Source organism: Colias croceus, chromosome Z (genome assembly GCF_905220415.1).
Source record: "Colias croceus chromosome Z, ilColCroc2.1".
Taxonomy (NCBI): domain Eukaryota; kingdom Metazoa; phylum Arthropoda; class Insecta; order Lepidoptera; family Pieridae; genus Colias; species Colias croceus.
Genome location: NC_059568.1, coordinates 10,699,273 through 10,713,624, shown reverse-complemented (window position 1 = coordinate 10,713,624; position 14,352 = coordinate 10,699,273). Strand labels below are relative to the sequence as shown.

Genomic DNA, 14,352 nt, shown 5'->3' with positions numbered 1-14,352 from the left:
CACGCCCACAATGCATCCAGATAGGTCATGACTCATGACCCCGCAAAAGCCTAGACTTTCGCTCGCTTATGCCGCCTTGGTACATGTGCAGTAGTTTGTTGCAGAAAATGCAACTTCAAGCTCTTTCATCGCATAACCAAGAGTTTCAAGTTCTCCTATAGCTTTTTTTAAATTATGTCATTGAAACAAATTGTGCAGTATTTTTGCTTCATTGACAATTATTTTTCAATATTTATTTATAATGTGCTACAAAACATAAATTAATAAAAAATACTACATATTTACCGTATACTTCGAAAGAAATTAATGAAGTATACTGTATATACGTATTATAATAATAGTAGTAGCTATTATTAAACAGTTGTGCATTTTTCTTATTTATCAATTTACTTATAATGTAATAAATAGTTACGAATAAAAAAGAATTAATGCAAAAAATGTCCAATAAAATACAGCTGAAACTATAAATCTAAGTGGCGCGAAAAAGTTTTAACAAAATAATATATCTAGCTATATAACTTTCTACACGCTCACCAGATATTCATAAATGTAAAGAGGTTTTAAAACTTTATCAAATACCCACATGCTTATTGAAAAACGATATAGGGTTGCAATAAAATTTGCATTTTCATTTTCCAGGGCGGATTGTTCAATTTGATATTAATTGTGCTAGGAACACATTATGGGTGCTTAAATGACGATTCGTTCGAAAGTTTATTTATTTATTTATTTATTTAGTCTTCATTGTACAAAAGTCTTATAAAATAAAAATACAACAAAACGGCGGCCTTATGGCTCAAAGCCATCTCTGCCAGGCAACCTTCGTTCGTTTCCTCCCTAGTTTGCCAAACTTTCTATTTGTTTTTCATATGGATACAAAGATGGCGAGTATATTTTCAAGTTTATGCCAGAAATAAAGGCCTAATATAAAAATATCGGTGTCAGGGCGAATAATTATCTCTGCCCCCCTAGACAAGTGGCTTTCGTTTAGCGTAACGTTTGATAGAATAGATTATGAATGTATGAGATTGACGTAAGCTGTCGATACATTTATCTACAGCTTATGTCAATCTCATACATTCATAATCTATTCTATCAAATTTAGCGTAACGTTTGATAGAATAGATTATGAATGTATGAGATTGACGTAAGCTGTCGATACATTTATCTACAGCTTATGTCAATCTCATACATTCATAATCTATTCTATCAAACGTTACGCTAAACGAAAGCCACTTGTCTAACCCCTCTGCACTGTCGTTGTGTTTGGCAGAATGAAAAGTATGGCAGAACATTCTTGAATCAGCCTCTGTGTGATTAGATTTCAAATCGGTAACTTCAGTGAAAGTTGCGCCTTGCAATTTTAAACATTTTGTGGGGTCATCAAATCCACCACATACATATAGCTCACTTATATTATATTTCGAACTATTGAATCGTAAACAATGGACTATTGTTAATTATTTAAAATAATAATTTAAAAAATATATTCATGAGTTTTCAATCTATAGTGGTTTAAAGTTAACTCAAAAATGGAGCATTTTCGTAAATTTTCTAAAAAATCTTAGAGAAAGTGTAAGAAATGTTATAGTATGCTATATATTCGTGATCTACTCAATAAGCTCTTTCATTTGATGCCACACGGCATGTTTTGGAAATTTTTATTTTTTTCTTTGTATGCCATATTTAATTACCGGGGTGGAGGGAGGGGGACCACAAAACTGGTTGGCAACATCTGTCTATAGGATGTCTGGGATCTATACAATATATATCAGAAGTCAGATTTAGGTCCGCTATTTTTGCAAACGAATATCTCCTTGGAGCCTGCTCTAATCATTTTACAATTTGTTTACAATTGTTATTATAAATAAATTATTTCAATGAACGCGAGCAGCACCCCTTAAACGCCCTTATCATTGACTACGCATGCTCCAAACATAACGCAATAGATATATGATTTTTGCACTAGTAACAACTCTTCATATTTATGAATATCTAGTGGTGTTGCATCGTCATTCTCCTACACTTATAGTATATAAGTATAATAATAATTGATTAATGAACTTATTCCATAGCGACTAAATGATTCCCTATTATATGTACCTTCAAAGTAGGCTTAAAAAGTTCTTTGAAACCGACATAAAACTATTTTTTATTATAGAAAATTATACTTAACGTTAATTTGCAATTCTAGTTTATGTTGTTTTTGAACAAACATATCGTAGATTCTTCTAAGAGGCGTCAAAGTATTAATTAGCTCTGCCAGAATTCCATGAACACCAAGCAACAGCTTGAACATCGGCCATGTTTTACATTTTTTTTTAAATCAACTTAAATTTTCAATCTATACGGAAATAAGATGTTTCAATTGCACAAGGTAAAGTTTTCACTGAAACAAAACTTTATGACAGATGTTTTCGCCTTGATAACCGGCTAAGTTGCATTTGCAACAAACTGCAGCAACTATACCAAGGCTGCATACATTCGCGAATGTCTATGTATACTACCGAGTACTTCCGACTTCCGAGTGTACTACCGAGTGCGGTACGTAGTGACGTAGGTACCTTTTTCATGTTTATTTTCTTACGGATTTACTAATAAAAAGTTAAACAATGGATATATTTTAAACATTTTCTACCATAGCTGTATCCTGCTCTTGCTCACATGAAACGTCAATCATAAAAACAAGACAGGTTATTGCAATAACTAATCCATTGAATAGCGAATGGGTAACATTTTATTAGTAAGACCGTTATTATTTAACTGTATACTTGCAGAATTTATTTTTGGTCTTGTATAACTGTTATATTATCTACTAGCGGTCAGCTCGCCCTTGGTATTTCACAATAAATTTTTGGGAAATGAACAGTGAATTAAAAAGTCGCGATAAAGTTTTTATATATCTTTTAGCGGCAAAACTTTTGATAGGCTATCACCAGATTTCCATAAAAGCGAAGAGGTTTACTGTTATCAAGGATACCCGCATGCGCTCTGCAAAATGATATATGGTTGCAATCAAATTATATGCTTTAAGAAGTATAAATTAATAATGTAAACGAAATCAAAATTTAAAAAGTTCCAATAATTAATAGTGGTACAGCTGTCTACGAGCACTGCATGATCGTGAAATCTCAAAAACTGTGACTCTTAAATAAAGATAATATTTTTATTTTTGTAGAGAATTTAAAGATCTATGGCAAAGCCAAGCTCTTCACCCAAATTTGCCTCTCGCTTTTTTTATTTCAATTAACTAGGTACTAGGTAATTGAACTAGGTACCGGGTTGGTAGTCGATATATTTTATCGTTGCGAGGATAAGCTTTGCTGGTTCGTTGTGATGTCTAGCCATCTATTTGTAAGCTTCGTCCATTTAATAATTATTTAAACAAAATGTTTTCAATATACATCAGTAGCGGCCCTTATACGCCCCTTTATACAGGGTGTAATCGTTAAGTGTGCACAAGCGCTTATTCGTAAGTATTGCAGATATTAAAAAACTTTAAACTGATATCGAAAGTACTTTAGGTACCCTAATGAGTAAAATGCATTAGGTTAAGTACTTTCGATAATTTTTCTTGCAATAAAGGCTTTCATTCATTCATTCATTCAATAGTTTCGGAATAACTATTGAATGAATGCATTATTAATCAATGCACACTTATCAAGTACCCCCTGTATAGTACTTGTGTTCTGGTAAACAAGAGGCGGGACTTCCTTCCACGTTCAATTACGCATGCTCTCAAGTTTACAATAAAACAAAATAGTTGCACTTGAAATTATTAGTGAACTCTTCTCGTTTATGCGGTCCTGGTTCAGGTGCATCCTGCTTCCGTTTACTATTGGATATATATCGAAACGTGCAGATGTGCAACTTACTTGCGGCAAAGATTATTAAGGCATCGTGTTTTTGTTAACTGAATTTTTGTGAATCCATTTTGAGTTTTGTTATTTTAACTAGCAACTCGTCTCCACCTAAGCTGGGGTGTTTTGGTTTTTTGGATATTTTTAATTCTTTTTTTATTATTATATATCCGAATTACAACGGAGGCAAACCAACCAAACCAAACATTTATCAAAATAAATTGATTCCATGGTCAAAGACAATTTTAATGATATAATATAGGTATAGATGAAGAAGATGGATGATTATTATTATTATATGAATAAATAAATTATACAGGGTTACTTGTAAAACACCAGCAACCTCGCAGGACAAGATAGCTAACATCATAAGTAACAACATTTGTTCTACGACTTTTGGCATAACGCAATAAATTATTTTAAAATGATTTTTTAAGCTTTTATTGTACTCTCCTAACATTTGTAAGTCCATGTTCTAATCATTATCGAAAGGACGAAGCGACGCCCCCTTCCACCTCTCTTTCGCTTCTCGTTTACGTAATTTTTGGGATGCGCGTAGAATTTATAATATTCAAACTTAAAATTAAATTAATATTTATTTTTGTATGAAAATAAAATCTAACAAATTATCAAAAGTCATAGAACAAAATATGTTGTTACTTATGATGTTAGCTATCTTGTCCTGCGAGGTTGCTGGTGTTTTACAAGTAAAAGTAAGTACAAGTCCGAGACGGGCCGCAGACCGCAAACTGCAAGCGACACCACTTGTTTCTATGAACATCTATGAAATTGATTCTAAGCGCGGCGACACTGCTGCCTGCAGACGCGACGCGCAGCGATTCATAGATGTTCATAGAAACAAGTGTTGTCGCTTGCAGTTTTCTGTTGCAGTTTGCGGTCTGCGGCCCGTCTCGGACTTGTACCTTAACCCTGTATAAGAAGATATTATTTATTTATTCATATTATAAACAAGTCGGCGCGTTAAAAGGCCGTATTGTTGTTGCTTATTTAAATTATAAATTATTGAGCTATTAAGGACGGAAAAATAATAATGGAATAAAAATGAATAATATTTTAAACTGTTAAATTATATCTTGATACATAACAGACACAAGATGGATATAGCAACAGATGCACCGAAAATGAATATCTTCAATTAAAGTGACATCTACGGTCGTTGGCTTGATTTAGTTTAACAACACCGTTCGTAGCCGAGCTACGATTTTGCTACGCTGTAGCCAATTCGTAGATATGGTTAGATTGTCGTGGGTATTTCATTCTACTACTATCCTAACTAATAAATATTATTAATTTAATATCTTTTAAGTTATAAGCCAATAGGAATAGATTGTAAAATTAGTTAAATCAAGATATCGTTTTCTTGTTTACAGATCTGAGTAAACTTTAAATAAACGTACGAACAAACTAGAAATTTTTAATAATGATAGGAATTTAACTTTTTAACACTTTGGAAGGAGTCGCAATTCTTTTTATATTTATTTTCGTTATTTGATGTGAAGGCAGTCATATTCTTGGCGTCATGCCAAAATAGTAAGTAATATCGTGCGGTTCCAGCACGATATTACTTATTTACAATGTGAAACTGTTAGCAGATGTAAGTCGGCGTTGACTATGATACTATGCTTTTCAAAATGTGCTTCATGCCATCTTTAATTTAGAATTATATATTAATTGTATCATAAATACGACATCGTTTATTTATTAGCTTTTAATTCAAGTGCCATCTGTGTTTTCAGTATTAAATTATTTAGTAGTCCATTGTCTGAAATCGTCTGTAAAACAAATGCATAAAACCAATACACTCGCGCATGAGCTGTAGGGAATTATACAATTATCAAGCCGAATTTATGAAATATAAACAATCCTCGGTAGTACAACGGCTAGTATTCCCGCCTGTCACGTGGGAGATCGGGGTTCGATTCCCCGCCGGGGAGTTCTTTTGTTATTTTGCATTAATTTTTATTTTTTCACATGTGCTGCCAAATGAATTCTAAACGAAGACAGTGATAGAATTAGAAAATGTTATTTTTAACCATACGTTTGCGAGTGAATTAAGAGTGAACTCCATTCCAGTAGATTCACGTTTTCCTTGCTCCTAACTGCCTTTGAACAACGATTATTAATACTATTATTCACTATAAATAAATTACATTCTTCCTCAACCAAATCTCATCCCGAATCGTTACGTATGAAGACAGATTTACTACAACATATTTTATAATATGAAAGTAGCGATAAATGACCTAATATTATTAGATTATCTACAAAATATAATTACAATAATGTCGTTAAAATCTGCGCAGTGGTTTTTAGGTGATCCAAATAACATTACTCTATAAGAAAAATATTCAAAACTTTAAAGAAAGTGCTTCAATAGAAATTTGTTGACTGCAGCATTAGAAAGTTTAGACTCTACTGAACTAACAGCTGTATTAAGTGTGAAATGATCGTAAATATGTTATGTTTTTCAGGTAGATTTCATTTCCTAACAATTTAATAAAGTTTAAGAAAATCGTACTATTTGAAACCCACAAGTATTTTTGGAAAATAAATACTGAGTGAAAAAGGAGCGAAAAAAGTTTTTATGAAACTTTTAGCGGCAAAACTTTTGATACGCCATCACCAGATGTCCATAAAAGAGAAGAGGTTTACTGTTATCAAGGACACCCGCATGCGCTATGCAAAAGGATATAGGGCTGCAATAAAATTTTATGTGCTTTAACAAGTATACATTAATAATGTAAGTGAAATTATAATTCCAAAAATTCCAATAACTACTGATGGTACAACTGACCGTCTACGAGATGTATAATGAGACTCTCAGGAAGCTCTAACTCTTATAAATAAAAATGATAGTATTTCTATTTTATATAGAATTTTAAAAGGTTCAACTTTGGTTAGAGCTTTTTTATCATTATTAACATTTCTGAGAAAAATAAAAAATAAAAACTGTGATTCGTATCGGCCAGATTAGTGACATCGAGCTTATATCGAGCTTAAACAGAACCGGGTTGTATGTAATCGATAAAACGCTGCTAGGATTAGCTTTGCAATGTTTAGTAGTCATGTCTAGTCGTTTATTTGTAAGGTCGACTAATGCTTTGTTCATATCATATTGTTTTAAGAAATGTTATCAATGTATATGTCAGTAGCAGCCCTTATACGCCCCTTTAGTCATAAAACAGCAAGAGGCGGGACTTCCGTACACGTTCAACTACGCATGCTCTAATATTTAAAATAAGAGCGACTTCACAGCAGCCGCGTTGCAGTTTTGAAGTGTGATGCACTTCATTTAAAAAAAGGGATTCCGAAGGGAAAATATTTCAACAAAAAATCAACAGCAAAGCAGGAATAAATAATGCACATCATTCATTCCAGTTTTTTAAAGTACTGTGGTCTTAATTGTATGAAAAAGTCCCCCCCAACAACGCTCATGAATTTCCAAAATAAATCGTTCGGCTTATATTTACGTGCGCTTGCAACTCTGGTCTCATAGCTGATTTGACAGTACGCGTTGGTCGCGACGGCAGCGCACAACAGCCGCGCTTCTATTTGTTTTATGAATTTTACAGTCGTGCAGGCCGCGCTGCTAAGTCTCCTTAATGTGAAGGCGCTCTAAAACAATGTAGTTGCAATTCAAAATCAATCGAGATCTCATCTCGTTTATGTGATCCTGGTGCTGGTGCAGCGTGCTTCCGTATACTATTGGATATATATTATAGCGAAATATGCAGACGTGCAACTTGCCTGCGGCAAGGAGTAAATAATGACTTTAAGTTTTTTGTTAACTGAATTTTTGAGAATCTATTAAGACTTTTTACATTTAATTTAGGATCTGGTCTCGATTTTGAAAAATTATTGTTTTTAATTATTATTCTATCTCCGAACCCCAGCGGAGGTAAATTAACCAAACCAAAAATTTCATTAATTTTTTTATTTAAATTATGCATTATTGAGCTATTAATGACAGACAAAAATACTATCAATATCATAAAACGAAAACAATTTTTAAAACTATTAAATTAAACTCTGATAAATAGTACACACAAGATGCGCCGAAAAATAATAAAAAACAACATTATATTTATTAGCAGTGGGTTATGTTTTATACAATCTTTAATTAAAGTGACATCTACGCTCATTGGCTTGATTTAGTTTAACAACACCGTTCGTAGCCGAGCTACGATTTTGCTACGCTGTAGCCAATTCGTAGATGTGGTTAGATTGTCGTGGGTATTTCGTTCTACGACTATCCTAACTAATAAATATAATTAATTGATTATCTTCATTCTTATAAGCAAATAGGAAAAGATTGTAAAATTAATGATATCAAGATCTTGATGTTGCTAATAATTTCTCGTGAACATGTTTTCTTGTTTCCAGATCTGAGTAAACTTTAAATAAACGTGTGAGTATTTAACTATTTGTAGTTTAGTAATTAATGTTAAGAATTTTGCCTTCCAACACTTTGAAAGGAGTTGCAATTATTTTTATATTTAGTTTCGTTGTTTGATATGGAGGCAGTCTATTCTTGGCGTCATGCCAAAATAGTTTGGAACCGCACGATATTACTCATTTACAATGTGAAACTGTTAGCAGATGTAAGTCGGCATTGACTTACTATGCTTTTCAAAATGTGCTTCATGCCGTCTTTAATTTAGAATTATATATTAATTGTATCATAAATACGACATCGTTTATTTATTAGCTTTTAATTCAAGTGCCATCTGTGTTTTCAGTATTAAATTATTTAGTAATCCATTGTTTGAAATTTTCTGTAAAACAAGTGCATAAAGCCAATACACTCGCGCATGAGCTGTAGGGAATTATACAATTATCAAGCCGAATTTATGAAATATAAACAATCCTCGGTAGTACAACGGCCAGTATTCCCGCCTGTCACGTGGGAGATCGGGGTTCGATTCCCCGCCGGGGAGTTCTTTTGCTATTTTGCATTAATTTTTATTTTTTTCACACATGCTGCTGAATGTATTTTTAAAGTAAGCTATTTAAAGATTATGATATAAATAGAAAATATTATTTCCAATCATATATCTGCGGGTGAATTACGAGTGAGCTCCATTATATCCCGTAGATTCATGCTATATCTTCCTTGCTTCTTGCTTCCTTCAAAATATTTTCTAAGATTATTGTAAATCACGTATTGAAACAGAATTATTACAATATATAATTTATTCGTCGATTGATTGTATTGCTAACTGATTTATGAAACACATTTTCGGCACATAACGACAAAATACAAAAAGCACGTCTTGCTACATTTTTTAATTTGTAACGCCTTATTTTAAACAAATAAGTCTCATTTGAATTTCCTTTTGTTCTGACAATTTGAAGGCGGTTTAGGTTTTTGTTAAAAAATAAAAGTTCTTAAATAACTAAATTGTAAAAATATTGATATAAAAGTGAATATGTGAAGTATGTTGAGTTACCTAGATCTAGTTTGAAGCTCAAACTGGATCTAAACAAAATATAAACAACAGATAACTATAGATACCAGTATAGGAACAATACTGTACCTTGGTACTAGAGCATCATAAATGTTAAGAGTGGTTTGGTATATTATTTTGCTGTGTATAATATTATAAATATATATATTGTTTGATCTATGGAGCATGCGTAATATATTAAAGGGGCGTATCAGAGCTGTTACTTACGTACATACGTACTTTGAAACATGGACAAAATTAGAGATTTTTTTATTATTTTATCAGTATCTGGCTTACTGTGGACACACTTGTAGATTACGTTTTGTCTTCTTGTCTACAAACAAACTATAATTTCGATAAATACAAAAATACCGCAACAATAACACGACGTTCTATTGGTTTTTTAACTTCATTTAGAAACTGAAATGTTGTATTTTTTACAAACATCAATTTTACATAAAAAGGGACCACTTGTAGTAAATACATATCTATTTCTTAGTATATGCCAAATCTTTACTTATGTCTAGTAGGCATAGTTAACTTAACTTACCTTTAGTTTATAGGCGTTTATATTAAGTGTTCCAACCGTATCGTAGATACATGTATTCCTGATAAAAGATAAAAATATTTGTAAAAATAATTATTATATATTTATCAATTTTTACTTAAGGAAGTGCAAAATATTGCAACCCTATATAATTTTGAACAGCGCATGCGGGTGTCCTTGATAACAGTGAACCTCTTCTCCCTCATGGACATCTGGTGATAACGTATTCAAAGTTTTGGCGCTAGATATGTTTAACAAAACTTTTTCATGCCAACTTTTCCTATATTCTAAGTAAGAAGAAAAAAAACTTGTGTTCATACGAAAAAAAAATGTTAGTTCGTTAAACTACTTTAATATGTACAGGCCGATTAAGGAAAGCTGGCATCTTCACACTACTCAGTTCAGTACTCACACTTATGCAATTTTACTATACAGTATGTTCAAAAATAAATGCGACTCTAGTTTAATTGTAGACTTGAATTGTAAAATGGGTGCGTTGTAGATAATATGAAAGGTCGCAATTTATATGTAAAATTATAATTTAAAAGTAACTCAATCTATGTATCAATTCTTATTTATTCTCATTATCAATTGTAATATAGTATTGATAATCATTCAATTATCAAATAATAATTAAATTTCATGTCATATTAAAAATCACGATAAAAACAATACAAATAACACGTGCGCTCACTCTCAAGAAACAATACAAGCGAAACCCTAGCACGTAAGAGATAAGTCTATATTCCAATAAAAGCTGTATTGTTCAGCTATGTATGAAAATTTTAATTTACGGCGTTTACATTATGTTAACAATACTTATTAAAATGATTTCATAATTTTACCAGAGTAAAGTAAAAAAAATATTCTAATCCGCGTGCCGCGAAGTATCTAGTTGAATATAGTTAGGAGTAGATACCTAACGTCTTTGTTTAAATCACATCACCCTGTATTTATAAACAATTGCAAAAAAAAAAATTGCATAAGCAAGTCCGTGCGCGAGAGAGACGGGCAGACTTTTCATGATGCGTATGCACATGCAGTATGACGTCACGCCACGCGCGTCTTTACAGACACTACACATGTGCAATGTGTAAATGTGTTGACGTTCCAGCTCTTACTAATCGGCCTGAACAAGTGTGAAATAAATGAATATTACTAAAAATTAAAGTAAAATAAAAATTTTGGTATAATTTATAACTACTTTATTGATAACTTTTCATGCAGTTTATGTAGAAGTAGATCATGTATATTAAGAGTTGGAGATTAATTTCTTCTGTTGTTCATTCTGTAGCTGTTTTTTGCAATTTTATAGAAAATTTCCTATAGTACAAGAATATTAAACGGAAAAAGTTTAAAAATTGCAATCAGAATCTAACATGCGCATAAAACTTTTTTTTTCACTTTCAGGAAAGTCTTCAAAAAAACTTTATTTTCTCCACCTCCATATTTTATAGTGGAACCTTGAAGGGTTGGAGCATGCGCACAAATATAATAAAACTTTCAGAAAAGTCTTTTAATACAACTTTATTTTATTGTCCGAAGTAGACAAAATTACGAAACGGAAAGGATTGGAGCATGCGCACAGATATAAAACTCTCAGCAAAGTAGATAAAACTTAAATGCTAGAAGTAGTAAAATTACGTCTAAATATTACTAGAATTCCATAAGTTATAAGGAGATCTACAGAGACAATAAGCTCCGCCCTTATTTCTAGTAGAACCTTGAGGGTTTGGAGCATGCGCACAACTACGTAGGACTTGCAATAAAGTTGAATGATTATTTTCAGAAGTAAAAGTATATTTTTATAACCAGTAAGATATATAAAAAAATATAAATTTCGTGTTCTTAATACACAGACAAGTCACAAAGTTTGTCTGTTTATCATATTACTTTTAATTGTTTGGGGAGCATCTCCGTTGTGACAATAATTTTAATGTTTTCATTTAGATGTTTGCATTAAATCTGACCCTAAAATTTACTTAATTATATAAAAATATAAATAAAGTTTTTAAGTTTTAACTTCCCATACTTTGAATAATCACGAAAAAATCAACAAAATATACGTATCTTTAAATGTTATTACTTCGATGATAGTATGAATATGCAAGCTTTTTTTATCTTATAAGACCTATTCTTGTTTAACCAGACTTGGTTATTATAATTGTTGCTACTAGGAAACATGTCGCAATTGCGACTCTCAAAAATGAATATTCATAGTTCTCAGTTGCTTGTAGACTTCACGAAGGTTACCTACGTAAAATAACTTCTATTTTATTTTATGGCGGTAACCTAACCTAAACGAAAATTACGATACACAACTAATAGACCCGCATAAGCTTTCAGGAGATGTATTGAAACAAGCTCCGCCCACAATTATAGTAGAACCTTGAAGTGAGTCAGCATGCGCAAAACAAAATAAAAGTTTCAATAAAATTTTCAATAGGGTTTATCGATTTTATAACTTTACTAGGTGGACGCTCGCGGCACAATATACAGATACATACAGTAAGGAAACTTCATACAAAATGTTCGAAATGGCTCTCCCCCCCATAAAGCGTGTTTTCGAGGGTATTGAGGGGGATCGATAGTAGCGGGTGACACATCCAGAGATTTTGAATTTAGTATGGAAAAAAGTTTAAAGTGATGTCATTTCACATTAAATAAATATCGATTGTTTCAGTTTGTAGCCCTTTCAATAAATATATATCTGTATCGTATCTGACTACAAGTTAAAAAGAGACTATTTTTTAATTTCTATAGATATGGCAGTATGAGTTTTAAATTATGTTGACATATTTTCTACCAAAATGATAGCTACAAATAGTACCTATTAGGAGTCCAGTCTGTTTAAAGACCGCATCTATTTTTTACGCAATCTAGAAGAGCACGAAAATCTAAAAAATGGGAACCTTAAAAATCTTGTTTAAATTTATGTGCATAATTACGTAAATATTAGGGAAGAAAAAGATAGATATTATAATAATTATTGTATTTTTATCGATACGTGACTTTACCACTTTGTCAAGCACTAAGCCTGTCAAACTATTTTCTTTTTCATCCTAAAACAAAAAGGTTATATAAAAGGAGGTTCTATGTTCGTATAATAATAATTTTAATTTATTTTTGCATATTTTGTGTTTTTTAATTTAATTTAATTTATCGTTTTAAAAATAATTTAGTAGGTATACCTACATACAAGTATTGTTAATTCTGGTTTAAAATAATTATTGAATACTTATATGTATCATACAAATATCAAGCATTATAAATAATTTAGGTAGGTACCTACCTACATTAAAATAGCCTTCGGCGTCCAAAAAAGACAAGATTTCGAAATATAGCACTGAAAAAAACGTACCTATTTACTTTTACAAGGTATATATTTTATTGAGATTGTTTCTTCTTGTAAATTCATATTTAGGCTACACCATTTTTTAATTTTAACGGGTTTTAATCTCAAAATTACCACAAAGTCAACTGTGAAAAAAAGCAAACAGAAATATACAGGCCGAATTGATAACCTCCTCCATTTTTGAAGTCGGTTAAATATCAAAAAGGTAACAGCCCTATAGCTATACGTCATAATTTCATCGCAGGGGCTTAGTTTCTTAACTGTATGTACGTAGTATATATCTGTCAACTGTGCTCGCGGCTTCACCCGGGCAGTCAAAGAAAAACCCACGTAGTTCCCGTTCCCGTGGGATTTCCGGGATTGCGTCATTTTCCCGGGATTAAAAGTAGCCTATGTCCTTTCTCGGGCATCAAAATATCTACATACCAAATTTCATGAAAATTGGTTCAGTAGTTTAGGCGTGATTGAGTAACAGACAGACAGACAAAATTACTTTCGCATTTATAATATTAGTACTTATGGATAACGAACACCTCCAGTGAATCAGAATTTATATATAGATGGAAAACGATATGAATTTAAAAGATATTGTAGGTAATATTTGTGGTCTGTATGAAATATGTAGTTTCTTCTTCTATTCCTATTAAAGGAAATTGCATAATTATAATTAGTATCCCTCTCTTTAGTTTTATGGAAAAACTCAAAGTGACATAGAAATTAATAGAAGAACCATTTCAGTTTATGCCTGCGGTTGGTGCATCTGCGAATTGCATAGTTCCTACCATTGGGATACCAGGAAATCATAAACAGCTAAGGCTTCAAATGATTAAGGTACGTAGTGCATCTCTACTGAGTCTGGCATATTTTATCAGGATCATAGATTATTTCAGATGTAGCAGTAATAATCAATATTATTTGAATTAATAAAATATATTATGTACTTATTACCCACGACTACCTACCTGAAACTTATTGGTTATAACATTTTTATGATCATTTTATTATTATGAAGTATCATTTTAAAAATATGGCCTGTGAGATAATTTTTGGTACATGATACCGATGTGTGAATAAGAAAAAAAAAATTATGTATATATTTGAGCAACTTGATGCAATTAATTT

At 31.8% G+C, this 14,352-nt stretch overlaps 1 long non-coding RNA gene and 2 other non-coding genes across 4 annotated transcripts in view; 2 read left to right on the top strand and 1 right to left on the bottom strand.

The window, feature by feature from the left end:
- Positions 1–14,352, bottom strand: part of LOC123705101 — a 114,297-nt gene that overhangs the window by 49,537 nt on the left and 50,408 nt on the right. The window lies entirely within an intron of this gene.
- Trnad-guc lies at positions 5,744–5,815 on the top strand. Its single transcript has one exon. It is a non-coding gene; the product is annotated as a tRNA-Asp (tRNA).
- Positions 8,747–8,818, top strand: Trnad-guc. The gene has a single exon. It is a non-coding gene; the product is annotated as a tRNA-Asp (tRNA).